General features: G+C 32.8%; 1 long non-coding RNA gene across 1 annotated transcript; it reads right to left on the bottom strand.

Moving 5' to 3' along the window:
• Positions 1-7777: 7777 nt before the first annotated feature.
• Positions 7778-13475, bottom strand: LOC124368485. The gene is made up of 3 exons (XR_006922950.1): positions 11059-13475; positions 8702-8775; positions 7778-8346 (listed from the first exon to the last, which is right to left on the bottom strand). It is a non-coding gene; the product is annotated as an uncharacterized LOC124368485 (long non-coding RNA).
• Between the last annotated feature and the right edge of the window lie 5058 nt (positions 13476-18533).

The following is an 18533-nucleotide window of genomic DNA, read 5'->3' as shown; positions in this document are numbered from 1 at the left end:
GCCATGAGAGAAGCAGTCTTCCCTTAGATCAACACCGGCCATTTTTAAGGACTGCCCTTGCGATTTATTTATCGTCACAGCAAAGCAGAGTTTGACAGGGAACTGTAGTCTTTTAAACTGAAAATGGTAATCAGATGGAATTAAGGGAATGCGTGGAATAAAAACCTCTTCACTCTGGCCACATCCAGTGTATATTACGGCTTGTATCACGTGTCTGCGCAACGCTTTGATTTGTAGCCTAGTTCCGTTGCAGAGCTTAGGTGGAACCAGGTTCCTAAGCAACATTATTGGAGCTCCAACGTTGAGGTAAAGATGATGTGGTGGAATGCCTGGAGGATTACGCGTATGCAAGAACTCTACTGGGTAGAGTACCGCATCTTCCACCACAGAGTCCACCGACTGGTAATGGACAATCTCAGATGGCAGTTTTTCCAATAATAGGTTATTAATACTTTCAGCAGTGTCATTTTTAGTTGTAAGGATAGCTCTTTCTTTAAACCAAGACAAGTCTTTTAATTCGATATCTTTTAAATCTGCATAAATCTTTTCAATCAATATTTGCAAATCACATACTACTTCACACAAATCCTTTGGAATATTGACTTCGCCATTTTCTTCAGGCAAATTTCCATTACCTATCTCTAAAAGTAAACTTGAAAACTCGTCTGCCTTTAAGATGAACCCTCATATTGATTTTCAAGGAACAAACTTGGACTTTAGGCCAAAGAACTGATCTCTTCACACAGGCTTTTACTTCATCAGCTCGAGTTCCTCTTGGTACAACAGGCAAAATCTGTCTGAAGTCTCCAGCCATTAAAAGCGTGACTCCACCCATAAGTTTTCTGTTACTTCTGATGTCCTGATGAGTCCTGTCTAAAGCTTCAATTGCTCTCTTGTGGGCTATTGTGCACTTGTCCCAAATAATCAGTTTACACATCTTGAGAACCTCCGCTATGTCGCTTTGTTTCGATATATTACATAGTGGGGTTTCAGAGTGGTTTAAGTTTAAAGGCAGTTTGAAGGCAGAGTGAGCAGTCTTCCCTCCTTCCAACAACGTCGCAGCTATACCTGACGAAGCGACGGCAATAGCGATGTTCTTATCTTTCCTAACAGTGGCCAGAATTAAATTGATTAAAAATGTTTTTCCTGTACCACCTGGTGCGTCAAGAAAGAACAGTCTTCCAGCTTCCGACTCAACGCTAACCATTACTTCATCATATACAGTTTTCTGCTCTTCTTTAAGTTTTGGAATGTTTTCGGTGACAAACTCAAATAAATGCACACTGTTGTAACTCAGTTCTTTTAAGTGCTCGCGGTTTAATGTACAACTGTCGGAAAGTGGACTTGGAGAAGGAAGACCGAACTGCTCAAGTGTTTGGTTAGAAATTGAGGTCACCAAGTGTTTTAGTGAGAGTAGGCATTTGTTGTAAAAGACGTTGTCTGATTCAAGTTGTACACCTGTACGTTCACGTTCTAATCGTCTCTTGAAATCCTCTGACATACTGTCTTTGTGTTTCTCCCAGAGCACCAAGGGGTTCGATAATTGGCAAAACACCAAAACTACTGCGAAAAGTTCTCTTATTTTTTTAGGTGACTCTGACACAGCAGCTTCTTCCAAAGTGATGTTCCAATGTAGTCATCTTCAAGTAAACCTAACGCTCTGCACGCAGACTTGTAAGTAGAATGAACCACTGACGACTAAACTTGTTATTTTTCCAGGTGTAGTAAGCAGGACCCACTATAACTGCTAGCTATATCGCTATATCACAGAGTCGAGCAGCACGGAGAGGCTCTTCCATGAATGAGTTGTCAACTGAGCCATCCTGTCGTACCTCCAACCCCCCCCCATTCAGACCACTGGTTGTGTTCAAAAGTCACCTTTGATTTGGTCCGCTCTGTTAAAATGAGACTTCCTTGCCATTTAATTTGGTACCTTTACGAAAACCAGGTTTATTAAGTATTTATAGATTATAGAAAGGTAAATTTCAATAGTAAACTGTGTAAAGGTCGTGAATAAGAGCATTGTTATTGGACGGGTTTTTTAACAAATAGTAATAACTATGACTTATTTCTTAGTACTTTATATATTATCTAATGAATCTAATTTATTCCAATAGAGATGTCAATTTCATAATGCAATGAGCCCAGACAAATTTATTTTCAGAGGGTATAAAGTAGCGTATTTTAACAGAGCGTATCGGGCGAACATGTTTATTTTGCCACACTTATCGATATTTTACAACATAATTAAAATCCAAGAAAGCTGATTAGCTTACTTTCAGAGGGAAAAAAGTACAACATTCAAATAGAGCGTATTCAACTAACATTTTATTTGGCAGCATTCAGTGATCTACTTCAACATAAATAGCATTCTTATTAACATATTTTCTAAAATTTCCCATGGATTCCTATTTATTCTAGTAGATTTTAAAGTTGCATGGTAAAAAATAGCCACACCAATATTATCCAACTAATGTTTATTTGGCTACTTTTAGCGATGTTTTACAACACTAATATTGCCTTTCCTAAGTATTTATTTAAATTTTTCTGTAGTATACTGTTTATTTTAGTAGGTTTTAGAGTCCAAAAATTCGTTTGCAAACTATCCACGTTTAAACCACTTAAAAGACGAATTTTTGAAAACCCAGCCTTATTGCACATCTACATCATAAGTACGACCACCATGCCAAATTTCAGGATTCTAGGTCTTGTCGTTGTTGAGATAGAGCGATGAGTGAGTGAGTAAATGAGTGAGTGAGTGAGTGAGTGGATCAGTCAGTGTTGTTTGGATTTTATAGGTATCTATAGATTTAGCGTGTTATTCATTTGCAGGGGTTGATGATTGAAAGGTTAATAACGAATCGGACAACACACTTAGTTTTACGTCGAAAACAACGATAAAAAACATATAAACGCGAAAACCCCTGGAAATGGTAGATTTTCAAGTTTTAATATACGCCTAAGGTTATAGGTGGCATGTATCATAAAATTTATCTTAAAATGAATATACGATAAAAAGGACATGTATCACAATTGGAAACTTCCAAAAAATATTGTAATGCCCTTTAATGCACTTAGTGTAGTACTGAAAAAAAGGAAGTGACAGTACAGATTTTGAAGGAAACAGGATTTTTCCGGACATTTACCATCGTTCAGTGAAACAATAAATCAGTAACACTACGTTTTGAGATCTGCAATCTGATCTCTTCTTCAGGTAAAGAACTAACCTAATACATAATATTACAAACTAGGTTAAACTAAACAAACTTTACCAAAGCGTTGTGGCACGCCTAAGTCAGGAATCACAACCTACATGTTGTTTGTCAACTTCACTAACTCTATAAACATGCACTTAAAAAAAACTATACAAAACACTAATCATTAAAACTTAACTACGGAATACAGGTCACCATGCGTCTTCATTCGTCTACTAACCACCTACGACTGAGTACAGATTTCTTTTCATCATTATTTGCTATCAATGTAATGAGGAAAGGTTCGACAGTTTTCAAGGTAGTAGAATAAAAGTTATCCTCGATTATCATTAATTCCATTGTTTTCAAACTGAACTATTTATATAATAATATAACTGATTTATATTATAATAATATAACAACCTTTTAATATTTACAGTTTCCTTTTCCACATCATAAAACAATCCTATCGCTTTTACTCAGAGCGCATGACTTGATTTCTTTCTTAAGCAATCTCAGATTTAGAAGTGACAATGAGCGGCTATAAAAGTATTCTTAGAAATTAAGTGACTAAGTGATAAATCATGTGTTTTCATAATAGATTCATAGTAGACCATGTATGTCTAAAGGATGAATTATGAAATAATTACGTGATCATGTGATGATGGCAAGCCTTGCTGACCACAACCAAACAGTTCAAGGCATTTCACTCAACCAAGGATCAAAGTATTTGTTATAACTCAATTATCCCTTTCATGGCTAGAACAACGAATCATTCACATTAGAAAACTTTGCTTAAGCATCTCAGCGGAAAATTAACATTTTTCAATATATTTGTGTTTTTAGGCTGTTTAACATGTCCAAAATTTCAGCAGGTTTTTATAACGAGTAAGAAAATAGAACGGTAAGGTGCTATTCACTGAAATCTGGCTAAAGTGAATAATTAGAAATATAAGAAAGGGTTTGCTTGTATGTACAGATTTATCAAACAATAACGATGTAAATATAAGGTTAATTTCAGTTTAAATCATTAGAGGAACTGCAGAGAAGCCAGTTACATTAGCAAGTATTAATGTACGTAAGAACCATTTCAATACCGAGTGCAACTGCTTGATATTCCAAGTCCGCCCACGCACTGCTCAACATTTCCTGTTTTATGAATGAAACCCGCTTCAGTTATATTCTTAAACTATACATGATTAGAGTAACAGGTGAGTAGATAACTATTTCTTTGACAAACTAATACAAGGAAAATTCACAAGAAGTTAAGTCAAGTGATCGTGGCGGTCAATGTAAGTGGTGGCCACACGATGTCGGTTGTTATTTTATTAACGGTTTAGCGTTAGTGAACAAGCAACTATGAATATTTGACCGTAAGCACTTTGAAGATAAATATATAGGAAGGTTCCTTCACTGTTTTAAACACTTCCACATCCCCAGGTTAACTTCTGGTTGGTTTATACCTGCCAGTTGAACCTACTATGGTTACATCTAAAACCGATATGACACTTCACTGAACTCTGGGTTGCCCCGTGTATGCCCATCATTAGGTGAACATTTCTAGGTATTAGGGTAAAAGGGAAGATCATTATACCCCAATACGACTAGCGAATCAGTACTAAGAAGTCTACTGACCCTAGACGCTGGGTCTTGTCTAGTGCGAGGGTTGACTGTTGGAGTTAGTGGAGCTCCCTAAGTGTTACGGACAGTTTCATAAAGGCATGTTACAGAGCTGGCTTTCCCTTCTTCCAAGATGGTGTGACAGATTGCTCAGTACTCAGTATGGATCTCGAGAGGAGACGGCCCCGACTCATACCCACAACCATACACATCCTGAATATCCTGTGACTCTGGAAGCAACCGTAAAGGTCCTTTCAGGAATAAGAGTGATGATTTATAAGCATCTTGTCCTAAGAGAACGAAACAACACTTCCACAGATTCCAGATACCGACTTCAAAGCAGTGATAATAGGAAATAGGTCCGTCATGAAGAGCAAAATGTATATAGTTATTCCAATTTTAAATACATAACATATAATAAATTCCAAATTCAAACCGATGATACCTACTTATCGTATTTAAAACAAGGGAAATATTGCAATACACGACTGTTTCTTTCTAAATGTATATTTTGGCCAATGGAAAACATAAACATACTCCGATAGTTTCATTCATATTGAATCTGTGATTGAATGAAATTGGATTGATCTGAATGGAGATGATTGGTATTCAAGCTAGAAGGTATGAAATAGTCTGTTGTTAAGTTTTATCATTTACTTATGCATTACACTCATATTGTTGAATTTCAGTGTACATTTACATTATTCGTTTTATAAGTCGATTGGACCCACAAACATTTATTCTCATGCTATAGTATTAAATGTATATATATATATATATATATATATATATATATATATATATATATATATATATATATATATGAGTGTGTGTGTGTGTGTGTGTGTTAAATTTCATAAATTCCTACCACTGCATTATTGACACTAATTGATAAGTTTTACAATTGAAGATGAGTTTCTTGTATACTAAATAATGAAATGATGCGCAAAACTTTAAATTGCGTTTCAAATATTATTCATATCAAATTGTTTTAATTTAATGAACATCTGATGTTTCTTGCAATCACGTCTATTCAGTCACAATCAGTAATCAAGACCGATGCTTACCACGGCCGTGTTAATAACGTTATCACCAACTCATCAAAGACTCGATATCTATCGATCAGACAATCATCAGACAGCTATCTATACTCGATTAAAAACATCGAATACTCGAAGGGTTTACACAAATGTTGCTAAATCTCCTAATTTTATATATTATATATAATTTCCCAAATAACATGTGCAATGTATAATAATAAATAAGTTAATAAAAGAATAAATTACTAATATAATACATTTTATTGATTTATTCCATCTACAGAACAATTACATAAAGCACAAATATTACGTGCAGTTAATATTTTAACACAAAAAGGTTTAACTCAATGTATCTGCTATCATGCATTTTAAATGACACCAATAGCATTATTCATCATTCTAACTTTCGAAACTTTCATCCTAGTAATATAAGATGAAAATGCAATCTGCAAACAGCTTAATGTTTTACATAGATCTACTCTCTCAACTCTTTTCATTAATTTAGGATCTAAGAAAGTACTTAATAAGATGTATTTACTACACCATAATAATCGTAGGGACTCAGCTTGATGTGAGTAAAAATATTGTATAAAGAAATTAATTTTAGAAACATATTTTCATATGACAATATTTCTAGAGATAATATTACGTACGTAACATAATTTTTATCTTGAGGCTTATCACGAGCTACAAATATCAATTTGTATCCTCAATAATCCCTTTCTAGCATTATTTAAATACAACAGTTTGCTTATGGTCACTACTTTCTGCAAAATTTAGCCCCTTATCCTTAGGGCATTTAAATTGATTCATAAACAATTTATTGACAAAATATTATATTAATTCATAAAAGTAATCATCAAGTGTTGCCTTGTTTAATTACAATAACAATTATTTTTTTCCTGTGTATTGTGAACTGTGACTATGTTAAATTGTTATGACTAGTGTAAACGAGGTTGGCTTTTTTGTTTTTTTTATTATAGAAGAACTTCTCAAATACACCTGCAAACCTGTGTATTGTGACATGTGACTATGTTAAATTGTTATGACTAGTGTAAACGAGGTTGGCTTTTTTGTTTTTTTTATTATAGAAGAACTTCTCAAATACACCTGCAAACCTGTGTATTGTGAACTGTGACTATGTTAAATTGTTATGACTAGTGTAAACGAGGTTGGCTTTTTTGTTTTTTTTATTATAGAAGAACTTCTCAAATACACCTGCAAACCTGTGTATTGTGAACTGTGACTATGTTAAATTGTTATGACTAGTGTAAACGAGGTTGGCTTTTTTGTTTTTTTTATTATAGAAGAACTTCTCAAATACACCTGCAAACCTGTGTATTGTGAACTGTGACTATGTTAAATTGTTATGACTAGTGTAAACGAGGTTGGCTTTTTTGTTTTTTTTATTTACTATAGATGATCTTCTTAAATCCACCTGTAAACCTGTATATTGTGACCTGTGACTATGTTACATTTTTATAACTAATGTTTCTATTGCGAGCATGTTTTATAGAGTTGACTCACAACAAGTTTGGTTAAATTTCTAGCATACTCTGATATATGTTTTACAAAGCTCTGTTATGATTTGTTTGATTTAACCAAATGAGGAAAACATAAGTTTTCAGGATTCCAGCCTTAGTACGAATGAATTATTGTATCGTAAAATGACAGCAAATATCAAAAAATTCCACAAATTACACACAGTACATAACAGATCAGTGATACACCGATGAAGAAAATACACTAGAGAAATTCATGAATGAAGACTATACCAGAAACGGAGTTAGAGTTGTGATCGTAGGTCAAGTTGTCAAACCATCTTGAGCTCGCCAATTGTGGCAAAAAATGGGTCAGAAACCCCGCCAAGTGAGGTCTCTCTCTCTCTCTCTCTCTCTCTCTCTCTCTCTCTCTCTCTCTCTCCTCTCTCTCTCTCTCTCTCTCTCTCTCTCTCTCGCGGTCTGAGCTGAAAATATGTACCTCGGGTTTACCCCATTCGACTATTCTATCCGGTATGTAAAGGATAGTACTATACAACAACCCCTACTCAACTAAATCGTTACACTTGGTTCAAGTAGTTAATGTTAATGATACAGATATTTGACTGGCAAAATTCATCACAAATTTAATGAATTTTATTAGTTTTTTATAAAACTTTCATATAATCTTGAATAAAATCTTTTCAGATTGATGTTTCAAAGTAAGATAACGCAAAATATTGGCTATTGTTAAAATTAATAATGCAAAAAACACCTAAATAATAGTTTCGATATTTATAAATAATATATTTCATCCCATTCTTACAAGCAAATTATTACTTTTAATCTGAAGCAGATTTTGGACTATAGTATATTACCCTTAAGAGGGAATACTGATGTTCTACTTCTGAAGTGCGGTTTGTGTCCGGACTGATCACCATTGCTCACTCAGATCTAGGGCAAGGTCATAAATTGTAGCAGGATCACCATATAAGTTGTTATAGCTCCAGCCATCTACACATGAAAATGAAGGAAACAATGAGATAAAATAATACAACGACCAAAGATTTATAGAATAATAAAAACCTACAGAATAATAAAAACTTGAATTTGAACCTCACCTTAATTTTTTACTTTAAAACACCCTCGAAATTTTGAGGGATATTTGTGAGTTCTTAAAGACTACAATATTTAATGTTTCTACCCCACCTGAAACCTTTCTTGGCCTTATTAAAAAAATAACCGATCAAATATCTGTCTGTGAAATTTGAATCGAACCTAATAGTCTTTTGAGTAATTATTGTTAATATAACCCTTATTTTGCTTTTATATCTGATTAAAAGTCTACAAATAAAGGTGGCCAACATACTGAGGTTAAAGTTCCATAGTTTAGGTTAAAAAAATCCGTTTGTGATTACATAGTTGCAGCAAGAACACCTCCAACTGAAACATAAATAACAAAATTGTATTAAATATTGGTATTAGTTTGACAGCTAAGGTTAACTGATAACAATAATAATCATTACAGAGCAATGATACTCTCTTGAGACTACTTGTAAAACCTGTCATTCTGTAATTCACGAAAACAATAAATAAATAGGCTCAGGCTTTACACAGTAAAACATATTATAATCTTTTATATAAAAACTGTTTTGCTCGAAATGATAAAACAATTAGGAGTGTTTCGTTTAGTTCCTTCTCAATCATTTGTAACAAGTAAATTTGTTTTTATTGAAAGCTTTAAATATTTTAAAAAATCCTTCCAACACTGGTTCTAGGTAACTTTTGAACATTATCTAGGTAATTACAAGCCTATTTCTATATCGCCGAAAAATTTAAAGTTTTAGAAGCATCCAGATCAACTTTCCCTTAAACATTAAGAACCTAATATGTCTATCTCAGTTTGTATTCCGTAGAACCAGAGCAACCATTGGTGCCATAAGTTACATACTACTCAACTTCTATACTAAAATAATATGTCATAGATTGAATAACGATGGCTTCTTCTTCGTTGGTATCTTCTGTGATTTAAGAAGATTTGGCACTATAGATACCAATTTTCAGTTATGTACTGGAGTCTTACAGTATTATAAAACTCAAATCGTTACAATACTACCTATATCGTCATAAAACTTTCTCTGGACAAAGATCTTTACATTTTAGGCCAACAATCAGGATTGCTCTAGGACTCTGCTTTTGATCCATGTCTGTTTCTTATGTATGCCAAAGATTTAAATCAAGAAACCAACAAATGCCGGATATTTAACAAGGTAAGAGTACGCCACACCAGGTGTCACTTAACACGCTTCGCTGAGGTACAATGGAAAATTACAGTCTATAGCTCATTACATTAATGATAGATAGAACTACAGACTATAAATATTTGATATCCTGGTAAAGAAAAGAGAACATTTGTCAGCCTACAATGCAATATTACAGTCTATAGCTCATTACATTAATGATAGATAGACCTACAGACTATAAATGTTTGATATCCTGGTAAAGAAAAGAGAACATTGGTCAGTCTACAATGCAAAATTACAGTCTATAGCTCATTACATTAATGATAGATAGAACTACAGACTATAAATGTTTGATATCCTGGTAAAGAAAAGAAAGAATTTGTCAGCCTACAATGCAAAATTACAGTCTATAGCTCATTACATTAATGATAGATAGAACTACAGACTATAAATGTTTGATATCCTGGTAAAGAAAAGAAAAAATTTGTCAGCCTACAATGCAAAATTAACGTCTATAGCTCATTACATTAATGATAGATAGAACTACAGACTATAAATGTTTAATATCCTGGTAAAGAAAATAGAATATGTGTCAGACTGCTGAGCGATAGGCTTCAACGACGCTCAGCCAAATTCTATAGTTGGATATCAAACTTTTCAGAAATATATTTTTCTGAAGGATACACATCAATTCCCCATAAAATGGTGTTGGATATGTTTGGATAACAAATTAAAATACTTGTATTACCCCCTTTGTTGTACCCTTGTATATGTCACAAGGGTATTGTGATTGTTTAAAAATGCATCTACACTGATATTTTCTCAATGCTATCATGGTCATTTAAAAGATTAATTTAAAAGTATTCGCTAACGCTTAGCCAAATTTTTTTAACTGATATTTACTATAAAAGAACTCACTGTTTCTCAAATGTAAATGAAGGTTCAAGCACAATTTCAACTACAGTGGACAGTTCGTTTTCGAGATAAGGTGCGGACAGATAGGCAGACAATAATGACTTTTTTTCCATCCTCAATAGTGATATTCTTAGCAATAATTCATCCTAACTTTTATTTCATATAGTAATAGAGTTTCACTTTAAAGTTTATATATATATATATATAAAAACTTATCGGTATTCAAGTTTCTAATATCATAGGTTGTTATAAAGAAAAATAGTGGTAGGAAACCATTCCTTATGAAATTTGGAACAAGCAATATGTTTATCGTAAAAGCCAAAAGGAAACATTTACTAATTTAATATTTTTATACTTTTAAATTTGTAGTTACCTTGTCAATTTTAAGGACCGGTCAAATTGTGAGTAGATTTGAGAACGGGTCTTTTGGACATGTGAATATAGTTTCTAAATTTGAAACTAAATATTTTAAAGTTCAAAATTAGAATACACTTGGCTGAAAATAATGTTTATGAAGATTTGTAAATATATTATAAAGTAATTGCAAATAACATAAAGTTAAAGTAACCTGTTCTTGTAGTTCATCTTGTACTCCCATGTTGAGTAGTCTACAAACCGACCGTGTCATCTCGTCAGCCTGAAAAGGTGAAGTATTTATATTATTCATTGTATTTGCCAAAATGTAGAATTTACCTATCGCAATTCCTCAAACTCAAACACTAGTACTAAATATATTTATACTTTATTTAAAAACCAATATATTGAGCTTTATAATTATTATACTTAAAGCAAATTTAAAACTGTAACACTTTTTCATTATAATATGCACTTATTAAACTGAAATATAAGTAATATTAATATATACCGATTCAGTAACGTTTGTGCACAAGTGAGCCAACATAACGATGAAGAAAGTACACGCTAAGAATGTAACTCCAGCATCGGTGGCGCCAATAATATTCTTATTGATAAAACTAAGAAAAAAGAAGGAGAGGTCTGTCGTCGTATGCAGAAATGTGGAAACGACGATGACTAGGAGCTGGTCAGAGTAAAAAGTGTTCGCTTCACGAACAGTGTCACATAACAACCAGTAGTCATTCATCAGAGACTGCAACCCATCAGTGGAACTTTGGTCTCCTGAAACAAACATTTCCGGTAGTTAAGGAAACTGTGTCCAAGAACTAAAGACATATGTTTATTTTGAAAGACAAAAATTACTCTGTGGTAAACAAGCAGGCTGGCGAGAGTGAGGGTGCCATTTGATCGAAAGAGCTCCCTGCAATTGTCCCGCCAGTCCAATCCTCAGACGATCCTCAGTGCTCTCTTCTGGATGTAAAAAATTCTGTTAAAGAAATTTGCCTGCAGAAGCCCCATATAAAAACAATAACTAAAATAACTAAATAACAAATAACTAAATTTCTGTCTAAAACAAGCCATTGTAACGTAGTCTGAGAATTTCCCTAGATATAAAATGTAATAGGAACCTCATGGCAAATGCGAAGGTGACATGTTTAGCTAACATATTTATGTCGGAATCCCATTTTCGGTTGACATCTAATGAACCCCTGGAATCTTTGAGCGTAGTGAATGGGGACAAGTGTGTTCAAAGTAAAGTAGTTGTGAAGATTCGGAGCTTTTTGGAGTGAAATGTTACGAGATTAGTTTTTGAGATATTAAAAAACAGTTTATTCGTGTTGAAACATTCCATAAACCGAAAGAAATTAAGTCGAAGTTCTGGGCAAGGTAGATGAGAAACCGAAAATTTTCTTAGAAAAACAATTTTTAGAGATAACATGGATTTTGGTTTCGGATATATCAATATCGCGGAGGAAGAAAGAATTTGGTATTGAAGCTATTGATATGGTAGCAGATCATCCGTTCGTTGAATTGGAACTAGTTGCTCCTGATGATTGCTTCAGATATTCAGAGATATTAACGCGAGGCCTGTTACGTGATATTTGGTGTGGCGTTCTCTACTCCTTTCTCATGAAGGATTTTATTTGTTACCTTTTAGTGATGTATTTCAGATCGTGTATTACAATAAGGATACATGTTTTTCAATTGAAATAATAATCACACGCCTACTCCCCTTTTTATTTAAATTTCCTGAATTACATAAAATAATAACAAAGTATTCTAAGCATTAAGCGTCATCAGTATAAGAGAATAACGTCTTGCCATACTTACTATTGTCAGGAAAATACTTAATCAGTAAAAAAGATAGATTTTAATGACTAAATTTTCTCTCTTTCTTCTTCCATACTTATGTCATAACATCAGTCATAACATCTCTAAAAGTCATATTTCTTTTTGGTATTCCTGTTTTTCGATTAATATACATTCAAACTCTTTAACACATCTATATAATGGAAAATGCAATATAAGCAGTTTCAACTCAGAGTGTCTAGAATAAAAATGGCTCTCAACTACTAGGGCAATTTATTTTAAGATTTTTTTTGTTTATTTTAAGTTCACTTAAATACATTAATTTATTAAAATATTTCCGAGCGTGAAGCGGAAAACTTACATGATAGAATTGCCACCGGCAACTTATGTCAAGAACTGAAACGCTCATATTTTTACGGATATAAAGGTGATTGCAATAGGCAATATTTAAATGAAACGTATTTATAATAAAGACTATACGTTTAACTTGATATTGAAGAAGTTATTTTACAGGTGACTGTAGAGGATTAGGTTCTGTCTTTAGTTAATGACCAAGTAATGTTAAACGTATTTTATTTTATATCAAATATCCGTTCGTCTTCTTTTAATTTTTAGTCATGTATATAAAGAAAGAATAACGTTTCAGGGTTTTTATACTTTAACTAATATCGATCCATTTCATACAGAAAATGCTTTGATTGATTCGTTCAAAAATAAACTGGGGATAACGCTGAAACTTCGTGTTTGTTGCTGATAGAGTAATTAACATATTTATAGACATATGAGTGTACAAGTAAGGTTGGGTACATAGGTATTTAATACTATTATATAACTTATCATTGTTTACAATAATACAATTAAATATAAATATATATATATATATATATATATATATATATATATATATATATATATATATATATATAATGGCAAAATAATTTATGTAATATAAAACATCTATATTTTACAATGTAGATTGTAAACCTGTAAACGTAAAAGAATTAATAATCACATACCACTATCAGAGTCAGGGTTCAGGATTAGGTAAGGCAGCAAACTTCTGAAATGATTCCTGATTACTACTCGCTCCATCTTGAAGGTTATACGAGTGAAACTCGAAGTTATACTCTGAGTGATGTAACTGAAGTGGACAAGGAACACGCCTTGAGCCCAGAACATGGACACCATGCAGGCTTGAAGAAAAGCCAAGAATAGATGATTTTGAATCAGTTTTATCTTTAGAAAAACGTTAGCCCACAGTAGAGTAGAAATTATTGGCATAAGTGCTGCAATCACGATAAAAGCGCCAACCATCTTCTTTGTGGCATTCGCTTTTTTGGTGCTTTGATTGAGTTTTGTATTTAATACTTCGAGGACGTCACAGACACGTATGAATCTCAGGTGATTTCTGTTGTAACTTTGGAACAAGACAAGTACCATAATTGTCATAGATAGTCTATCTACCATCAAAAGCATTTCTAACATCCTTTGCTTATGGTCATACAATTTATAGAATAGATTCCACATATTGTACAATTCGCGTACCCACAGCATTGAAGTAAAGAATTGAAATGATACAAGAGTAAACACTCCACAAGCACGCCATTGGGGAGAAACAGAACTTCTTTCTTCCATCTTGTGCTACAGTACATTCTAGCGGAAAACCACAGAATATTTGACAAAAAATATGTGTTTTCATTGACCAATCTTCCATCTTATTGTATTGGCTTGCTGAAGAGATTGTCAGGATATCATACAGAATTGTATTCCTCGAATCTCAGTATGCATCTTTTGTTGACCTTTATCTGTAACTAAGATTAAAACTGATGTTTACAACTTGACCTATATCGAGTGGTTTCCATCACAAGAAATTGTACTTGAATATTTTATTGACTCGTGCCGATGAGCATTTCGTCAAATTGTATTTTAATCTAGAAACCACCTATGAATACTATACGTTATTAAAATGAGCGGTTAATAGATTATAAAACTATTATGGATTTGTCTGCCTTTATGGAAAACCATTTATAGTATATTGTATATAATACAGAGTACAATTATCTTCATTTAATGGGCGTTGATATAACAAAATTGTAATAACTGATGTAGGGATAAGAAACTAATTCATAAAGTAAATGGCCATTCCTTCCAAAGAATATTTTTCTCACCACGACGTAGCGACTAGTGTTCTATAAATATTTGCTATATTTATTTACGTGTGATTGTATCGTGTATTGCGTGTCTGTAATGTTAACCTACAGGAAACGCTAGTAAGCGGATACCTGATGATATCACAGTGGTGACGAATCGTGTCTGAACTTGTCAGGATAGATCGGAACTTCGGAAGCTAAATTTATTACTCATTAATTTTATATACCTTCCAATTCTAATTAAGAACCTGTCCATCAGCACCAACACAAATATGGAACGCCTTAAATATAATCATCGCTAAGTTAGATATTATGATGTAAAACTTCTAACTGTAAACCTACGAAATGCAAAAATTCCCTGTGTTAAAAATATGATCACCTAATGAATTTCCCGTACAATTTAATATTTATTAATGAGCGTGACCTCCAGACTTAGAAACAAGATCAGATATTACAAAGTTACTGCAATTACTAAGTAGTACTGACTGTATTTTATGTTGTAATTTAAAAAAAAGACAGGCATTAAACTTGGCTACCGTTCCTATTCTTTAATTCAGTTCATATTTTGTTGAAAAATGTTGTAACATATCATAGTTTGAAGTGATATAATCATAAGTGTAATTATGTCGTCATATCAAGTTCAATGTGTTTAATTTTAATATTTTACTACATTCGTTGGTGTTTCACATTATATAAATTAATTATTTTTATGTCTGTGTATTTGTAAAAGAAATGGAGAAATATAAATCGTATCGTACGTTTGTGTTTAAAAAAAAAGTTGAAGTAAAGAAAAATTAAAGAACAACTTTTTTATTTCAATGTATTATTGTGGAAAATAAAATACAACAATTTTCCAACAATATTGCATTTTATCACAAGGTATATCATCCTCAAATATGAGACTGTCAGATCTGTAAGACCAATAATGTTTAGTAAAAATAATGTTGGATCCACTCATGAATTCAAATTAAATAATCTTTAATGGTTTTATCATTCTGGTTAATTTCATTTAAATGTTTCTACTAAAATAAGTTATAATAATTTCCAATTAACAAAATAAATCATATAATTATCATGTTTTAATAACTATTTGAGCTACTTAATAATATAATAATGGTTATATCTACCATTCTGAGAATTCTTTATACAGAAACGTGGAAAAGCTATTTACCTATCGTAATCGTATGCACCTTACAAAATACAAATATAATAATTGTATAGCACAAGATAGATTCTTGTGTTTTCTTTTATTAAGTGTACTACGAATAAAGTACAATGATCTTTAAAGTTTGGCAAGTTTGAACCTAAAGTTAAGTTCTTTTTTTGCAAACATATTGTACCAATAGACAAGAAGAGCTCATGTAACTCACTGTTTATACTTTTAACTCAACTTCTTGTAGTAAAATAAGTAACAGTTTCACTGTTAGAACGTTTATAAATTTCATTTATTTTGTTTCAACACCTTCATTAAGAATTATTTCTCCTCATATTATAATGAAGGGTAAAAGTCCATAAGAGCACTAGAACAGGGGTGCCCAACCTTTTTTACCCAAGGGCCACATTGTAAAGCCTTTATGGCCAGGCGGGCCAACATCCCAGGGGATTTTTGAACCCCAAACAAAACGTATTGCCCGGGGTTTGTTCCAGAAATCTTGTGCAAAATATGAGTTTTAAGGTTATTTGGCCCTTGTTTCCTGATTATTGTAATTTATTATTATTTATTAGTTGTTAGGTAAAGGTTAATAATATATTATGTTTTTAAGTTCTTTTAGTAGAAATAAATATAAACCCAGACTTTTGGATGTTTGCTCTAATTCTGAGGGAACAATAAAAAAGTCACCAATAAATTGAATACATTGATTTTAATTAATCCTACTAGGATACTAGGACATACAAATTACGTGGCGAGTGGTGACCATGAGTTGGGTAGGGGTTACGTCGCCGCACCGCGCGCTGTGCCGTGCTTTACGCGCGCTCTATTCGGCAGCCATCACCGTAGTCAGTGAAATCTGTCTGCAACTACTTTACTTCTTTCAACACTCATACTCCACCAAATGAACACGGCTCGTTCTACGTGAAATCGGCTGGACTGCTTGGTTCTCAAAATTTGTATTTATTTAATATTTCAAATGCTTGTAAACAAATTTGGTTGTTTTGGCAACAAGGCGGGCCACATAAAACTGACTCACAGGCCGGATTCGGCCCGCGGGCCGTAGGTTGGGCAGCCCTGCACTAGAATGTTACATGTGAGTCCGTTTATGTAAAAATAAATCATTAATTGATATACGAGTAGATCACACACACACACACACAACACACAAATTATATAGTTAGTGGTTGTGTGTGTCTGAATTGACATTTAGTACAAGTAAATAGTTATAGACATGAAAAATAACTAAATTGTCTATATAAAACAAATAGAAATGTAGTTTATATATTACGAAATTCGTTTCTAGATGGTTTTGCCTGATAATATTCAATAATAACGAACCCTCCAGCCCGTCAAGTGGTATAATATTGAAATATTACATTAAATAAAGGTGTGGAGAATTGGGATTAAATGTTAGATGCAAATCCCAATCAAGATGTTTTTGTAAAAACTATATAATGTTAAGAAAATCCATTCGTCTGAAACATAAAGCGCCCATTAAAAAGTGGTCGAATTTGTGAACTACAATGACTATATTTTAATATTTAACTTAATATATGTTATCACTAAGCGGCGTTCATTTTAATTTTAATTTCTAAAAACATGACACTGGGTTGCAATCAAGGAATCTGGATTCTGATATAAAACTTTTTCGCTTTTTCAATGATTGTAATTGATTTTTAAAATCTATTGCATACCAATTTTGGTTGTGAACACATTGTTGCATTTATTTCACAAATCTGTTTACCCCTAAGTCCCATATCACTTCATTCTACTTTAACTTTTTACTTCGTAAGTCTTTTCTTAGACTTCTTAAATTGTTTTTATACTCTTCACCTAAAAAAATAATAGAACACGTTAATAATATATTTACAAGCATGCATACGATGGAACTATACATACAAGAATAAATGATAAAATGACATATAACCCTATTTATTACGAAATGTAAAAAGGTGGAATTTAGCGCCATAAGACCCTTTTTTACAGTTAGATATAAAAGGTCATTAGTGCATATACGTACGAGAATTAAAAAATACGTTATCAAAACCAATTTATGAGCGATACAAATTTTTAAAATGCAGCGTAATTTTCCTATTCTATAATGCTCCTTAAAATAAAGGAGAAAATTACATGGATTTGCTTCAGAACTGTTTTTAAATTTATATTTAAAACTTAAATTTCTCACTTAAATATATAATTATTTTTTCGAAACGTCTATGCAAACACACACACACACTCACGAGATTAGTCGCATGTTTCCATGCCTAATCCACTTGTAATTCATAGGTCGATCGTCTGATCTAGCGGTTTCCCGGTCATTCGTTACTCATAATATAAACAGCGTGACACAAAACTGTATTTGAATCAAGTATTAAACGTTTTATAGGTCGAGAGTTTTATTTCCGTCACCAAACTACTGCTGAAATAAACTCCTAGCAGAAAATGCAAGGGTTCACGAATTCCCCTTGTCCGCCAGTCGAATAGTATCCTAGTCCAAAGTCCTCTTTGAGAAGGAAACGTAGTGTTACTGATTTATTGTTTCACTGATCGATGGCAAATGTCCGGAAAATCCTG

The sequence above is a fragment of the Homalodisca vitripennis genome, chromosome X (assembly GCF_021130785.1).
Source record: "Homalodisca vitripennis isolate AUS2020 chromosome X, UT_GWSS_2.1, whole genome shotgun sequence".
Lineage (NCBI taxonomy): Eukaryota > Metazoa > Arthropoda > Insecta > Hemiptera > Cicadellidae > Homalodisca > Homalodisca vitripennis.
This window is presented reverse-complemented; position numbering and strand designations above follow the sequence as displayed.